Genomic DNA, 18,161 nt, shown 5'->3' with positions numbered 1-18,161 from the left:
CGAGCCTTAAGGTCCAACATATAATTAGGGGTAAACATTGTGCTTTTTGTCTCTGGTGAACTGTAATCCATTTATTCCATGCTTGTAGAATTGAAGAACCCTGCCATGCATTGCTCATAGAGAGTTGTTTTGTAACAGCTTGCCAGAATTGAGTGGCAGATGGACAGAGCAAGAACAGGTGCTCGTTTGTTTCAGTTGCTTGTTTACATAGAATACACCAACTCGGCCCGTGTATGGATCTGTGCATAAGAGCTTCTCCTGTGGGAGTTTTGTTACTTAAAACACACCACATAAAGAGACGGGCCTGTGGAGGAGCTTTCAATCTCCATAGCTGCTGCCACCATTCAATAGTATGCGTAGGCTTACGGGTCTGAAGAAGATGGTTATAACCCAGTTTATGAATGTATTTCCCATGGTCAGCTCGTATCCATACTAATACATCAGGGTCCTGATTGAGAGTTATATGCGCTTTGGATAGAGCCCCAAGATATGATTCCCATGTATGCTGCCATTGCATCGGAATGTTCAGCTCATGTGTTGATCGCCAACGTTGACTAAATATGGTACTGTGGTCATGATCGACAATCTGAGTGATCGTGGTGATATTCCCGTGATTGAGATGTTGTAATGGGTCCAAGTGCAAGAGATATCTGTTACCCGCACCTATCCAAGGATTGATACCCAAGCACACAGATGAACCATTGTTGATGCGCCATGCCAATCCAGCTCTAATGAAAGGCATTGTTTGTAATATTGCTTTCCATACAATGGATATTCCCCCACGGGGCCAGTCTTGTGAACGGACCCAGTCCAGAGTCTGCTGCAGCCAAATGTATTTATGGTATGTCACAGTCGTCCAAAGGTTTTTTGTAGTGAGAAGAGACCAGCTCATCTTGGTTGCAAGAGCTTGGGCAAAAATAGGCAGATCTTTTAACCCCCACCCCCCCATTTCTTTGGCAGGCAATGTTCTTCCAGCTTACCCAAGCAAATGTTTTACCTTCCTTATGGCCATTCCATAGATATCAACAGCATATCTGTTGTATACGACTAAGAATTCCCCGTGGGATCCAGGAAAGAGACATCCAATATACCGAGGTGGCTTCCAGAACAGATTTAATCAAGACAAGTCTCCCTGCTCTTGAAAGTAATCTATGGTTCCAAATTTTCAACCTCTTCTCAAGTTTTATCACTAACTAGATCCAGTCAGCAATCCGATAGCTGTGGGGTTTTATCCAGAAACCCAAGTATTTGAGACCATCTGAGAGGTTGTGTGGTTGGTAATGAAAGTACAGTTGGGCTGCTCTGACCTCCTGTGGGGTAGTATGGGTCAGAGTAATCGTAGATTTTGTCTGATTTGCAGCCATGCCTGTAGCTTTTTCAAAGAGGGTTAGAATCTCATGGAAGGAGGCCAAGTCCCTAATGCTGCCATCCAGGAATATCAAGACATCATCAACAAAGAGCAGGTGTGTGAGGTGGCAGAGCTCGTTCATTCTCAGGCCTTTGAGTCTGCCCTCCCTTTTTGCAGAGGCGATGAGCCTACTGAGACCTTCCATCACTAAAAGGAACAAAAGAGGAGACAATGGACACCCCTGCCTCAGCCCTCGTTCTGCATGAAAGAATTGGGATGCCGAGCCATTAATCAGAATGCTGAAGGAGGTTGTGTTTATGCAACAGATAATCCAGTTTGTGAATGCCAAAGGGAATCCTAAGTGGATCAAGATCATCTTGATGAAGAGCCAATTTACCCGGTCAAAGGCCTTGGCGAGATCAATCTTGAGAATTATGCTTTTCAGATTCTTGGATTTTATAGAATGAATGGCTTCTTGGGCTATGCCTATGGCTTCATGGATCTGCCTGTTGTGGAGGAATGCAAATTGCTTAGGGGAGATATGGTGGGATAGTATGGGATGAAGTCGGTTTGCTATGATTTTAGTGATGATTTTGTATAAGGTATTGCAGAGTGAGATGGGGCAAAAATAATTGAAGGATGCAGGCGAGTCAGATTTTGGAATGAGAGCAATGAAGGTGATGTTGATGGCCTCATACATTCTTCTTGAAGTCCTGCACTCTTCGACAACATTGAGAAGGTCATTCCCGATGAGGTCAAAAAATGCTAAGTAAAATTCAATAGGCCAACCATCTGGCCCAGGGCTTTTATCTTTCTGGAACCATTTTAGTGTCCCTTCAAGTTCATCTCTGGTGATTGGAGAAGTGATCTCATCAGCCGTATCCTGATTAACAAATCTGGGGAAATGCCCTGCTACTCGGATGATCTCAGCAAGGTTTGTAACAGGAGGTTCCTTAAAAAGCTGTTGGAAGTGTGATATGCCTAGCTGTGAGAGCTGGTGGAAGGTTTTTGCTATACCTCCATCAGGGATGGGCAATTTCCAAATAGTATTGGAGGCTTTCCTTCCCTTGGCAAAGTTATGGAAGTACCTAGTGTTCTCATCCCCAGCTTTGAGCCAGATAGCACGACTCTTGAGTCTCCAAGTTTCCTCACGTTCCTTCAAGATTTTTGCTCTTTTATTTTCCAGATCAATCAGGTTTGATTTGGCTTCAACACATAAGAAACCCCTGTTGTTGTCATCGTTAAGGTCCGCCAAGGCTGATTCCACAGAGGAGAGGATATGGATATCCTTCTGATGTTTTTCCTTAGCCCACTTGATAGTGAGCTTCTTGAGCTAAAGAAGATTTTGACAAAATCCCTCAGCCCATGTATGATACTGTGAGGGAGGGTTTTGTGTCCAGTGGTTGGTGACCAGCTCGATGAAGGAGGGATCCTGAAGCCAGACAGAGTTGAATTTGAATGGGGCCTTGGGCTTGATTGGCGGACTAGATACTTCTAGGTAGATAGGTGAGTGGTCAGATATGCCTCCTGACCCAACCCACTTCCTATAATGAGATAAACATTGAATCAATTGATTCTTAATGACAAAGCGAGGACAACCTCCCCAACCCTTCTATTCCTCCATGTAGGCAGTGGCCTATTCATAGGAACATCTGTAAGATGGGCCTGTTCAAGGAGATTTTCCATGGTATCAGAGAGTGGATCAATCTGAGCCGATGATCCCCAGGACTCACTGTATCCAATAGAAAAGTTGAGGTCCCCTCCCAAGATGAAATTGTTAGAAGTGGACAGGGAGAGATTGAGGAGGTGGTTCCAGAAGGCCTCCCGCCCTTGGCACGGCCCATAAACATTCATAACATGGAATTCCATTCCCAATTCCACAGAGAAAAAATCAATACCAATGTACCCCTTCCCTCCCCAGGTCGATTTGGGGTTTACAAAACGGGGATTGTATCCCAAGGCTAGACCACCAGATCGACCCGTAGCATCTAGGGCAATGAACTCCCACCCTGGGCATATATTTTGCAGAACCTTTGTAGTGTGTTGAGCTTCCCCCAGGGTTTCTTGTAGTAGGATTAAATCAATCGATTCAGCAGTAAATAGTCTGCGAAGGGCTAGTTTTTTGGGTGAACTGGCCAAACCCTTGCAGTTAAAGGAGAGGCATTTCATGGGGGAACCATATCAAGGGTTTTCTTTGCTCTAAGAACCCGATCTAATGAGGATTGTCTTCCCGAGATCACCTCAGCCCCTGCGCGAAGAATAGCATGCGAGAGGTATGATTTGCGCCCTTGAAGGGGTTTAATGGAAGATGCAGGGAGAGTCAGGCCAAGGCCTGAGTTCGATAGATGTGAGTCCCCAATGGGAGTTCACGATCGAAGATTATATGGATGAGGGGGTGCCAAGGGAGAAGGAGGTAGAGAGGGAGGTTTCTCCGGGAGGGTAATGGGGGAGGTGGTGGAATCTACCAAATGGTGGGGGAGAAGTGAGCAAGTAATGGAGGTACGGGAGATGGAACAATGCATAGGCGATACATTATGCATATGATGTGCAGAAGATGCATTTACAGAAGATAGAATAGGGGAAGAGGGAAGAGGAATACTCGCTGAATGAGCCGCTTCAGCAGCTGCCCTGGCTCGAGTCAGAGGAGGGGATGGAGGTCCCAAAGGTGTTCTTGAGTCGTGCTGAACTGGCCTGGATGGGGTCACCTTCCGGGGTGGATTTGGAGCGGCCACAGGGTGCTTCCTGATGATGACAGGGGTTCCTTTATCGATGCCAGCTTCTTGTCTTGCTGCTGCTTCTTGGGATTTCGAGACTAGAGGGAATTCCTTGAACAGATGCCCAACCGTGTGACACCTTCGGCATCTAAATGGCACACCCTCATAGTCTAAGATCTGAACCCTAGTGAAATTTCACCATTGTAGAGTTATCTTTTCTTCCAATCCCTCCCGAGTGTCTAGATGCACTAGAATGCGGGCTAGTGTTTGGTTTTTGGATTGGACGATGGATTTGTCATAGTCCAGAAAAGTGCCGAGGGTATTCCCTATCTTTACGAACACCTCTTCTGACCAGTGCTGTAGAGGTAATCTTGACAGCCTCACCCAGAGAGGCCTTGCTCCAATCTGCTCTCTTTCTGGATAAAAAAGAGGGTTCCATATTTTGAGTAAAACCGACGCCATCTCTATGTGCCAAAATCGAGCTAGAGCCAAGTTCGTGTATTCTTCGAGGGCAAAGTGTAGTGTGAACCACCCACAAGGTAATGTTTGAACCTTTGGAAGCTGTAGAAAGATCTGTCCCCAAATCTCTTTTACCCATTGCCCCAATCGATCCGCTGTGTAGGTTCTGCCGCGAACCCTACCCACCAATACTTTGCTTGCTCTATTGGCGACATCCCCCATGGTGAGACCTTCGCCAAAATTAATGGTGAAATCCTTTCCGGATGCCTTGATGCACTTAGATTTCTTCTTCCCAGTCCGCGGCGCAGTGGGATGGTCCTGTAAAGGGTTCGAGGGATTTTTTGATGCCGAGGGAGGCTCTGCCGACCTAACCCGGATAACTGGGGTATCGAAACAACCTGATGGGTGAGCGGGGTCCTGTGTTTTTTCGCTAGATCCAGGGTGTTCAGATGTTAGATGAGGCTGTGCAGCCGCTTCCGATGCAGGGCCAGGGCGGGAGAGTGGGTTCTAGGAGAAGCAGAGGTCTGCGGGGGGGTGTGGGATCGAAAAGTGGAGATGAGTAAGAAGCTAGTAGGTTGAGGGTGCTAGGAGACAAGGGCGGACAGTCGAGAACTAGCGAGTCGATGGAGAAGGAATTGATGTGAAGGGTGGGGTCCTTATGCCCAGGAAGGGAGACAATCGACACCGGTGTCAAGCTGGATGATGCAGATGAAACGGGTGCCGTTTTAGGGTTAGGATTGGAGAAAATGACCTTTTCCAAGTAGGGATTCAGCGAGTAGCCCACAAAATCAATATCCATGCCCTCTATGCTAACCGTTGATATCGACAAATGGATAAGTTGTGCAGGAAGGGAACGACGAGTTGTAGGCTGAAGGGAAAGAACCGCTATGGAATCTGTCTGCAGTTAACCATGGTTGGTGTTGCGGCTAGGGTAAATGCAGGTTGGGCAACAGTGCTCCATCCTCTTCCTTCCCTTTCAAACAACTGCTCCAAGGGATCTTTGTACAAATTTTTTGTTTGTTTGTACCAACGTCATTCTTTTTTTAATTTGTCAAATGATTTCATTTTTATCTGTTAATTAATATTAAATAAAATAGGTGTTAATTGATATTAAGTCAAATAGGCGTAATCTAACTTATAGACTAAATAAACTTTTTCACTAGAATTCACTAAAATTTGACAATATAATTTCAATTTTTTGTTGTTGTTTAAAATACATTTTTGAATGCATAAATGGATTTAGCACCCTAAAAAACCCCTCATTATGCAGATTAAATAATTTTGATTAATGTGTTGTCAAAAAATTTTGTTGTTTAAAATACATTTTTGAATGCATAAATGGATTTAGCACCCTAAAAAACCCCTCATTATGCAGATTAAACAATTTTGATTAAAATTAACTAGTGAAAAATACCATTTCCTCTATAAGTTAGGCTACCCTAATAAAATATATATATTCCACTCTTCATGCAAATTATTTTATCTATTAATTACTATTAAATAAAATATATTTATTCCACTCCTCATGCAAAGTTTACATTGGAACCATACGTGGTTCATCTTCATCGAGCTGTCCTCATGCAAAGTTTAGGTTGGAACTATATGTGGTTCATCTTCATCGAGTTGTCATACTATTTAGGCGTAGTCTAACGTATAGATGAAACACCGATAGGTGGTTCATCAAGTTGTCACTCTTCTTTCAAGGACAACTAAGTACAACCATCATTAATAAATTGATGTGGACAATTATGATTCCTAAGCTTTATTATTTATTTAAATTCTATATATTTCATTAAATTTTAATTTTAAATTAATTTTTATTTTTATTTTTATTTATTTATTATTTATTTATTTATTTTTATTTATGTTAAAGTATTTCTTCTATACAATTTGCATATAATATTTTAAAAATACATATAGTGTTAGATCTTAGGTTTTTGTGAGCCTCGGCTCAATTTCACCCTAAAAATGGAAGAGGTTCATTGATGATACATGTGTTGTTTGGCCTCATGGTAGCAAACAATTGGATTTGTTTCTTAACCATCTTAATTCTCAATCAGACTCCATCAAATTCATAATGGAGGTTGAGGTGAATGAGTTTCTTCCTTTCCTAGACATCCTTCTCTCTAGAACGAATGATGGTTCTATTTCTCTCCAAGCCTTTCGCAAGAAAACTCACATAGAACAATATCTTTATTCTAGTTCTCATCATTTTCCGGCACAAAAATTTGGGTTTCTTAGTACTTTAGCCACCCATGCTTTAAGAATTTCGGATGAGAAGTACCTAGAAGAGGAAAAATCCCATTTCTTAAAGTTTTTGAAAATATTGGGTATAGCAAATCTCAAGGTCTCAGGGCTTTCCAAAGAGCCCATAAAGAATTACGGGTTAAGACTCCTCGTGATGGCCCAATCTCTAAGGTGCAACTCTCGTTTATCCAGGGGACCATTGACAAGATTGCCCATATTCTTAAGAAGAATAATGTTTCCTCTACTTTCAAGCCCCTTAATACCATTAGAAATTCTCTTAGATCCGTTAAAGACCCTATTGACCCCAAGGACATGAAAGGAGCCTATTCGATCCCATGTTCTTGTGGGGTTCCCTACATTGGGGAGACCAGCCGCTTTATTAAACAGAGAATCCAAGAGCATGCAACAGACGTTAGGCATAACCAATCTCGCTCATCAGCTCTTGCGGAGCATGCAAAGAAATATAAGCACCATGTATGCATTGAGGATGCGAAGGTCATTTCCAGGGTTGATCTCTTCCACCATAGGAAGCTAAGAGAGGCTATTGAGATTGAGAAACATGCTATGAATCTCAATAGGGACGAAGGGTGGAAATTGTGTAAGAGTTGAATTCCCACTCTTTCATTTTGATTCTTCCTTCCTTTTTTTTTAATCTTAATTCTCCCTTCTTTTTTTTAGAAATTGAGACCTCTTATGAACTTATTTATACTTATGTGATTATAATTTCTTTTATATAAAATAATAGATAATATATAAATAATAGTATTATTATTAATGAATAATTTCATATATGTATAAGCAATTAATAAATATTATATTATATTTATATTATTCTATTTATTTATTTATGAAATAAAAAAGGGTTAATTTGTATTTTTTTAATATTAATATGTTTTTGTTTTATTTCCCGGGTCTTTTTATAAATAAAATTGGTTATTACAATAAATTATAATTATATATATATATATATATATATATATATATATATATATATATAAACAATTAATGGATAATTTATAACAAACCGGTTTTTAATTATAATTTAAAAAATATTATTTTATTAATTAAATAACTAATTCTTAACGACTAGTTTCTAACGGCTAATTCTATGCATCATTGCTATTTATTCATTAGGATCTATGGATTTTTTCACCTTTGTGTTGGGGATGAACCACATTAGTTGGTTCAAAACTTCAATCAAATAATATTGATGTGATTAATCTGAAAGACATGCTTAATACTATCAAGTTATTATTCTTTTACCACGACAATCTTTTTCAATATCCTTTTCAAGGCTAAATATTTTTGTGGAGTTGTCTTTAGTGGGAATTTTTGGACTTTCCGGTGTTGGAATCCACGGAAAAATTTGAGGTGAAATCTTGATTTGTTTATTTAAACTGGTTTTTGATTATATATTTGGATTCAACACCCTGAAAAACCCCCTAGGTCAGTTCAATTGTGCAAGGGTTACCCATCAAGCTTGTGATTTCAATAATTTTTTTTATGGATTTTACAGATATTAGACAACTCATATTTTTTTGATTGGGTTTAATATAATATTAAATAGATTATATTTAAAAATATATATAAATAATAAAAAATTAATATTATTTATGAATAAAATATTTTAATATTTATTTTAATTAAAATTAGTTTATATTAATGTTTCTAGATTTTAGACATATGTGGTTCATTTCTTTTGAGTTAAGCTTCGGAGTATCCACAGTAATAACCATATTTTGTTAACGTTTCAAATCCCAACATGGATCCATCATGAGGACAATTTTAAATGATGATAATAGAAAAGCTTAATGAGAGGATAAATAGTTATAAGATTATTTGTTTTTAAAGATGAAATGAAGTTCGGCTACTAATAAATTAAAACCTAATTTTTTTATTTATAATAATGATTATTATCAATAATGTTCTTTTAAAATTTATAACAATATTTAAAGTTTTTATTATAATCGTCTAATAATTTTAAAATGCTGTAAGGTTATTATAAACAATTAAATTTTAATTATTATTAATAACAAATTGTTTTTATTTCTAATAATATATTTTTTATAATAATATAAATACTATTATAAAGAGGGAAATAGTTAAGAAAAATATTTCAACTAAATATGTATATAAAGGGAGTACAACTAAAACAATTATATTCATCAAATTAATAATAATAATAATAATATTTAAATATTATTAATATAAAATATAAAATATTTAAAATACATTTAAATAATTAATTATTAATTTAAATTAATAATAATAATATCATACATTTTAAGGTTTTTTTTTTTTTTTTTTTATTCGATCAAATCTCTACCAAATTTGAAAAAAGTTGTATTAGCTAACCAGTACAACCATATTAAAAATATTAATGTGGTGGATATCATTGAAGACTTTGTAAATATAACAAAAAACTATTGCAACAAGAAGAATGTATTTTTAATGTACACATTTATGTGAGTAACCATGTATAAAAAAGTCAGGGGTCATCTTACAAATCACATCTTATTATAAAATAGACCATTACAAATCACATCTTATTATAAAATAGACTATTTTGCTAAATAAAATTTGCTTATATATTAATTTCTCCAAATAAAAACCCATATAACAGGAATATATTTTAATTAAAAAAAAATTACACATTTCATTGTAATCCTTTGAAAATAAATCTTCCACAATTACTTATTACTTACAAAAACAAATACTAACCCACAAACACTACAAATTACACCTTTTTATACCATTACATAATTTTTAAAATTCAATATATAATAAAACTCATCAATAAATATCCATCTATCATAAAAATAGAGAAATGTTCAATTCGTTGAATTCTCATTCTATTTTAAAAAAATGTTCAGTTCGTTTGAGTCTCATTCTATTTTTATTTTTAAATGGAGATTAGGCGGTGGGACTATGCAAAATCCTTCACTATTGTACAAGGACAAACCACTTAAAACTGTGATCATTTACCAACTGTTTTATGCCCCTTGGAAATACATCATGATTGACCTAACAGTATGATTATTTACCAATTGTTTTATGCGTCGTGGATAATAGATATATATTATGATCATTTATCAACGACTTTTTATCATAAATATATATTATATCTAAATTAAAAATCTTCATTAAACCTTTTATTAAAATTTTTATTAAAAATAAAAAAATTATTTTTAATTACGCCGAAAGCGTTGTTTTAAGGAGCGGGTTTCCACTGATCATGAAAATACGACACCCGTTTATGCATTTAGAACGGTATCTTTAGACGGAGCGACATACCGGTTTATGCATTTAGAACCGAGTCTTTAGAAGGAGCAGTAGAACTCAAATGCCCGTATAACTATTTTTGTGCCTAGAGGCACATTTTATAGTCTAGTATGGGATAGATGTGTAAGTATGTTTGTCTGGTTGAAATTTCACTAATGTTGGCTAAAAAAAATCTAAAAAAATGTGAAAAATAAAATCTAAATAATATTGGCTTAAACAATAACTTACATAACCATATAAATAAACAATTAAAAATTCATTAAGAGAATGAAATTCATTCTATATTCACAGCACCTGCTGGATTGGTGTTCGTTCTCAGTGATTAACACAACAAAAACTCTTGGATATTAACATGGAAATAAGCCTTAATGGGTTCAACTGGTCGAGTCCCTGTTGTTAAGTGCCTCGTGTTGAAGATAATGGAGAATATGTAAATCTGTAGAGATTTGGTTCACTGGGCAGTTGTTCTAACTTCCCTAGATGTGTGAACACTATATATAATTTTTATTGTAAGATGATTGGGGTAGAGAGTTCTGTTAGAGATAGTATACAGATGGAGCTCCTCACCTGTGAGCTAATTCATCAATAAAGTTAAGTCTTCAGTTTTTTAACATGGTATCAGAGTTGCAGGTTTGAGAGGGCCTACGAATCTCTGAGTGGGGAGCAGGTGTGAAGAAAGCTGACATGGTGAGAAAGTGGAGAAGAGGCACAATTTTTTTTAAATTTAATTCACAGCAATCATCGCTCTTTCTAAAGGAAAGAAAGCACAGACCATCACGGATTCGAAGGGGAGAAGCACGATGATTGATGTCTTCCTTAATGCGATTTCCATCATTGGCCCCGAAAATCGCCATAAATCACAAATTTGAGAGCATAGATCGCGATGGTCTCTGTTCACTCTGCGTGGAGGTGGGAGCAGCTGTAAGATTTTTGAGATACACAGATCTAGATCTGCAAAACAATAAACAAGCTTGCAAGAGAAGGAAGGAAGCGAGCAAGAATTGAGAAAAGAATGAAAGTTAATTCTACAATATTAGTTTTAGAATAAATACATAAAAGCAACTAAGTTAAGCTTAGTTGTACATGCAATAACTAAAGTTAACTAAAGCTAAGTGTGCTTTATCTTATGTTAATGTGTACATGTGCCACATGCAAGCAATAAGTTAACTGGAGCTAATCTAGGTGCATGTACACCAACACAGCTAGTCTAAGTGCATGTACACCAACACCCCCCCTTAAGCATAACTTAGGTGAGTGTGATGCAAAATGAATGAGTCCCGGCAACACGGCCGTTTTAGGTACCCATATACAATGCATAAAAAGGAGGAAAGAGGGAAAACCCAGTGGGAAGAAAACCCCCCCTCAAAATATAATGCAAAAGTAGAGAAAAGACAACTGCTAGGCAGTCATGTCCTTCACCTCGAGACGATCTCGCGGGAATCGAAACTTCTGCTCAGTGAAAGTCTTGGTGAAGATGTCAGCAATCTGCTCGGAACTAGGACAGTACTGAAGATCGATGATCCCATCATGAATGAGTTCTATAATGAAGTGCATGTGGATCTCGATGTGTTTGGTACGCTGCCGCTGCACTGGATCTCTGCAAAACTTTAGCGTACTTTGATTATCGCACCAGATGACAGTTGGATGATGGACACTAATCCCAAGCTCAGATAGGAAATGTTGTAGCCAAATTCCCTGAATAGTGGCATTGACTGCTCCTCTATACTCGGCCTCTGCTGATGATAAAGCAATGGCAGCCTGCTTCTTACTTGACCAACAAATTGGGCCGGATCCCAAACTAAGTACATAACCGGAATTAGACTTGCGATCAATGGTGTCGCCAGCCCAGTCTAAATCTGTGAACCCGATGAGATTCAAAGAACAATTGGCTGCATAATGAATCCCATAGGTGATTGTCCCCTAGACATATCGAAGGATGCGCTTTGCAGCATTCCAGTGTAACTCATGTGGCTCCTGCATGTATCTGGAAACTGCTCCGACAGCATAGGAGAGATCAGGACGGGAGTGAGTGAGATAAAGAAGACTTCCCACAAGCTGGCGATACAATGTGCAATCAACCAATGGTGTGTCTTTGCCATTCTCAAGCTTTATCCCTGATAAGAAAGGTGTGGCTGCTGGCTTGCAGTCACTCATGTGAAATCGTGCCAAAATATCTCTGGCATATTTTGGTTGAGAAATGGTAATGCCAGAATCACGCTGATGGATCTCTAGTCCAAGGAAGAAATTTAGCAAGCCCATGTCTGTCATAGAAAACCGCTTATGCAATGCAGTTTTGATGTTAGTAATGACAGAAGCTGAACTACCCGTTATCAAAAGATCATCTACGTAGAGTACTATGATCAACAAGGAGTCAATTTTATTCAAAAAATAAACATTGGAATCAGATTTGCAGCGTACAAAATTTTGAGATAACAAATAAGAATCCATCTTTGCATACCATGCTCTAGGTGCCTGCTTGAGGCCACAGAGAGACTTCTTTAGTTTGCATACCAGAGATGAATTCTGCATATATCCGGGTGGCTGCTCCATGTAGATTTCCTCCTCGAGATCACCATGAAGAAAGGCATTCTTCACATCCATATGATGCACCCCCCATCCTCTTGCTGCTGCAATGGAGAGAGCTAGCCGAATGGAATCCATTTTTGCCACTGGAGCAAAAGTCTCATCATAGTCAACACCATGTACTTGCTGAAAACCTTTTGCTACCAATCGTGCCTTATATCGACTAACTTGGCCATTTGATGCTTTCTTGGTCCAGTAAACCCACTTGCATCTCACAAGTTTGCGATTTGAAGGTAGCGGAACCAAATCCCAATTCTGGTTCTCAATGAGAGAGTTATATTCCTCATCCATGGCGGCTTCCCATTCAGGATGCCCATTTGCTTCTGCATAAGTTTGTGGATCAGATCCATGCATCATATAAGCATGCATGGGCATGGATGGCTCCATAGCTAAGAGTGCTTGCGGATCTTACTCAAACAGAGGGATAGAGGCCAGGATCATCAAGGATATCACTCATGCTGCGCCATTTTGTGTTGAAGGTGGTCGAGAATCTTCCGAACTACATGCAGAAGTATGATCTCGATGTTCAACAACTGGTGGTCTAACAGGGGTCACAGGAAAAGACTCATCTTCATCAGAATGCTGGTCTGAAGTTTCATCTGCATACTCATCAATGAGTGGTGATGAAAATTTGGTAACAAGTTCATCTACTGGTGCATGCAAAATATCTTCGTCAAACTTTACACTCCTTTCAATAAAGAGCTCTTCAGTGTGGATATCAAGCAATCTATACCCTTTGACTTCATCAGAATATCCAACAAACATGCATGCTTTGCTTTGAGGCTCCAAAGCCTTTCTCTTCTATGGAGGAATGCGGGCCCATGCTCGAGATCCAAAAATGCAGAAATGACTAACTTCAGGTTGCATGCCAGTCCAAGCCTCAAAAGGTGTTTTTCCAGTAACAGATTTATGAGGAGATCTGTTCTGGATGTATGAGGCACAATTAATAGCTTCGGCCCACAATTTCGACGGAAGAGATCTTGCATGCAACATGCAATTAGCCATCTCTTTCAAAGATCGATTTTTCCTTTCAGCCACGCCATTTTGCTGTGGAGTGTAAGGAGCTGTATGCTGCAACTGTATGCCTGCTTCATCACAAAGATAAAGATTCTTGATATCTTTGTTGACATATTCCGTCCCATTATCTGTGCGGAGTATTTTGATGCGTTTTCCAGACTGATTTTCCGCATGTGCTTTGAAAATCTTTAGATGTTGAAAAACTTCAGACTTGAGTTTCAAGAAGTAAACCCAAGTGAATCTCGTGTAATCATCTATAAATGACAACACATATCTTGCTTTTCTCATTGAAAGCACCGGAAATGGACCCATGAGATCACTGTGTACAAGTTCCAAAGGTGAAGAGGCTCTCCATGCATGCCCCTTCTCGAATTTTTCTTGTGGATGCTTTCCAAGAGCACATCCATTACAAACACCATCTGAAAATTCAATGGTTGGCAATCCTTTGACCATCCCTTGCTTACTAAGTTGTTGCATATATCTGAAATTCAAGTGCCCAAATCTCTCGTGCCAAATCCTACTTTCTTCATTTGCATGCGTAAGTAGCAAAATAGAATCTGATTGAAGAACAAAATCAGAAAATGTATACAGATGAGATTGATCATTTACCTTGCCAGATGCAATCTTCAAATTGGTTTGCATGTCATAAATGCTCACGGAATCTGGGGTAAATTCCACTTTCCTTCCGCTGCCTGTGTCTGTCATCTGATACACTGAGAGAAGATTCACAGAAAGCCTTGGAATATGCAAGACATTTTCAAAACTTCCATCTTCGAATTGCACTCTTCCTTGTCCAGTTGCTGCAATTGCAGAATTATCCCCCATGAGAATGGGAGGACCTGAGTATGCATGTAGAGAAGAAAAGGATTCCTTTGAAGAAGCTCCTGAATCGATGATCCATTCTTGTGGTGCAGAATGAAGAGCAATCAAAGCATGCCCGTTACCTCTTGGATCTGGTGCTTTTTCTCCAGACTTCTTCGTAGCATTCTCAGGAATGTGGTCTCCAAGATTGTGTTGCTGGAGTGTCTGCGCCATAAGATCTATAGTCTTCTTCATGCATGCAGATTCAGGATGAAAACCACAGTGGCAATAATTGCACATTGATTGCCCTTTCGTTCCTTTCCTTTCCTTTGAGCCAGATGATCCGTCAGGGGGTTTGGGATGTCCCCCCTTTCTTGGATCAGGATCCTTCTTCCCTTTTCCTTTCTGATGGTCTTTGGAATTTGCCTTTCCTTTTGCATACACAGTAAGTGCATGTGCTTTGGAATTTTTAAGTGTGCCCATATTGATGAGCTTATCTTGCTCATGCATCAAAGACTGAATAAAAGAATCCAGTGAGGGCATCTTCCAAGCTGCACCAGTTGCAGATCTGACTATGTGGAATGTAGAGACAAATACTGCATACTCTGGACCAAGTTTTGATAAAATGGAAAGAATCAACTAATTTTCTTGCTTGGATTTGTCGATCTTGCATCCTTTCAGCTGAACCAACAAGGCTTTATACCTTGTGAAAAAATCTTGAATGTTCTCAAAGTTTCTCGGATCTAATGAGTTTAACTCATTTTCGAGAATGTGACCTTGCATTTCATCCTGTTTTCCAAACAATCCTTCCAAAATTTTCCATACTTCATTTGGAGTTGAACATGATTCAACATGAAATAGCAGTTCCGGAGAAATAGATAAACATAGGATGCCGAAGGCCTCGTCCATGCGATTGAAATATCTTGTTTTCTCCATTGCCGATGTTGGTTCAACTTCCGTTTCCATGGTTATTCGAAATAAGCCTCTACTTCTGAGATGAAGTTGAATATTTGGCTCTGATACCATGTGGAGGTTTGCCGTTACACCAAAACCCGCAGGTTTTGGTAAACATTACAAGCCAGTAACTAGGATCCCCAGGGTGGAAATTATGGATTCTATAGAGGTGCGGTGATTCTTCCAACACCCCCCCTCAAACGCAACTTGGGGGAATCGAACCTGGGTCCAAGCTCTGATACCATGTAAGATTTTTGAGATACACAGATCTAGATCTGCAAAACAATAAACAAGCTTGCAAGAGAAGGAAGGAAGCGAGCAAGAATTGAGAAAATAATGAAAGTTAATTCTACAATATTAGTTTTAGAATAAATACATAAAAGCAACTAAGTTAAGCTTAGTTGTACATGCAATAACTAAAGCTAACTAAAGCTAAGTGTGCTTTATCTTATGTTAATGTGTACATGTGCCACATGCAAGCAATAAGTTAACTGGAGCTAATCTAGGTGCATGTACACCAACACAGCTAGTCTAAGTGCATGTACACCAACAGCAACGTACCTACGTGGAGTCGTGGTGTGGCTGTTGAACAAGTTTAAAATGGTATCACAGTAGTCGAAGGTGTGAATCATGTGCATAAACTTGTTGAGAAGGATGTTGTGAGCAGTGAAGGTTGGTGACTATTGTGGTCTGCATATGGAGTGGTAATTTGTCTCCGTTGAGTGATGCGCAGAGGTTGCATGTGGAAAATCAGTCGAGTTTTGGATCCTAGATTTGCGCTGTTGATCGGTGGAGGCCGAGGGTGCTGTTCATTGGTGGATGTGTGCCATCGTGGAGCAACATCGTGAATTGTTGCAGGTCGTGGTGGATCAACATCGTGGTATTGTTTGGTGTTATCATCGTGGCATCGTTATCATCCTCTCAGCGTCTACGTGCGTGCGGCTTCCGGTTTCCATAAGCAACTTATTTGGCACTCTACATCCAAAAGGCTGCAACAATTTGGCAGATTTTCTCAGAGATAATTTCGTGTATTCAGTGGGCACTGCAATATCTACTTCAGATATTAATTCCATCTGAGGCAACTACATTACAGAGTTTGATCAACATTTTCGTTGAAACTGATCTCTCGATTTTTTTTGCAAATTCTTAGTGGCAGTGTTGTGTGGTACACTGTTGAACGGAGGAGTGGCGGCCAAGTCTGGCCTTGATTTTGAATAAGGTGAAATTGATCAATCCTGTGGATGAAACAGATACGGTTGGTGTTATTAGTCGACCACCGTGTATGGTAAAAATTTTTTAAAAATGTTTTGGGATTATTAAATTGTCGTGGCATACATTTAAATAAAAAAAAGGGGGAGGTATTTTTTATTAAGGGATGTTTAAAAAAAAAAAAACAAAGGGGTTCTTTTGTAATTAAAGGTTTTTGAATTGGGGAAATTTTTTTAAAATTGAATCTTCGGATTTGGGATAGATATGGTTTGCTGGAGGTCATTTTTTTGTGTCAAGATGAATAATCATATGGCAGAGGCTTATCTGAATGAGAGAAATAAGCTCAATGGTTCTAATTACTCCAATTGGAAATTTAAGTTGCAGACCCTGTTGGAGGGGCAAAACGCATGGACGATCGCAAACGGTGATGAGTTGAAGCTGACCCTAGCTACAGGTGGAACAACAACAACAATCCAAGACTGGGAAAAGAGGGAGAACAATGCAAAGGTGCTGCTCAAATTGTTTGTGAAAGATTGCATTATTCCTCACATTCGAGATTGTAAAGCTTTAGCAGACATATGGACAACTCTCAAAGACTTGTACGAGATCAAAAACACAAATCACCTACTATTTCTAAAGATCAAGATTCTCTCCATTAAAATGGAGGAGAATGAATCAGTAGCAACATTCATCTCTCGTATTAAGGAGCTTAAGAATAAGCTAGGTGGCATTGGTGAAACAATATTAGAAACTGATTTGGTCATGATTACCATGAATGGTATGACTGACGGCTATCAAATGTTCATCACTGGGTTGAATGCGAGAGAAATATCCTCCAAGTTTGAATAATTAACAGGGATCCTAATGCAAGAGGAGGAAAGGCGGATGACCTTGAAACCCCAGAGCTCAGATCTTTCCCTAATGGCAAGGAAGAAACCCTTTAGAGCAAAGAGAAATGCAACACACAAAAGCGGAGGAACCACACAAAGAAAGCCACCTCCATTTCAAGGTATGTCTCCAAACAAAAGTGATTTAGGACCACAATTTTTTTATTGCGGTAAATTTGGTCATATGGCTAAACATTGTCGAAAGAAGAAGTTTGATGAAGGTCAACAGAGACACAAGAATTATGCAGGCCATCAGGCTGATGCAGATCAGAATTCGAATATTAGATTGTTTGTATCTGATTCTGCGTTGTCAATTAAGGAGGATGAAGCAAAAATCTGGTTTGTGGGCTCAGGAGCCTCCTCCCATATGAGAGGTAAGAGGCAATGGTTTAAAAATTTCAGAGAATCCAGCATTGGTACGAAGGTCTACCTTGGATATGATAGAGGGTATGAAATCAAGGGATATGGTGATGTCCCTATCATACTACCCGATGGAAACATTATGCATATTCATGAAGTTATGTATATACCTGGGATAAAAAAGAACCTGATTTCTATATCTAGAATAATAGATCAGGATCTTAAGTTAGAGTTCTTTAAATCTCATTGTGTAATTAAAGACATGTTCAATTGGATGAAGTCCATTGCAACAGGTGTACG

Source organism: Pinus tabuliformis, chromosome 6, assembly GCF_031772625.1.
Source record: "Pinus tabuliformis cultivar Carrire ecotype Pingquan chromosome 6, CPIR1, whole genome shotgun sequence".
NCBI lineage: Eukaryota > Viridiplantae > Streptophyta > Pinopsida > Pinales > Pinaceae > Pinus > Pinus tabuliformis.
Note: the sequence above shows the minus strand (reverse complement) of the source record.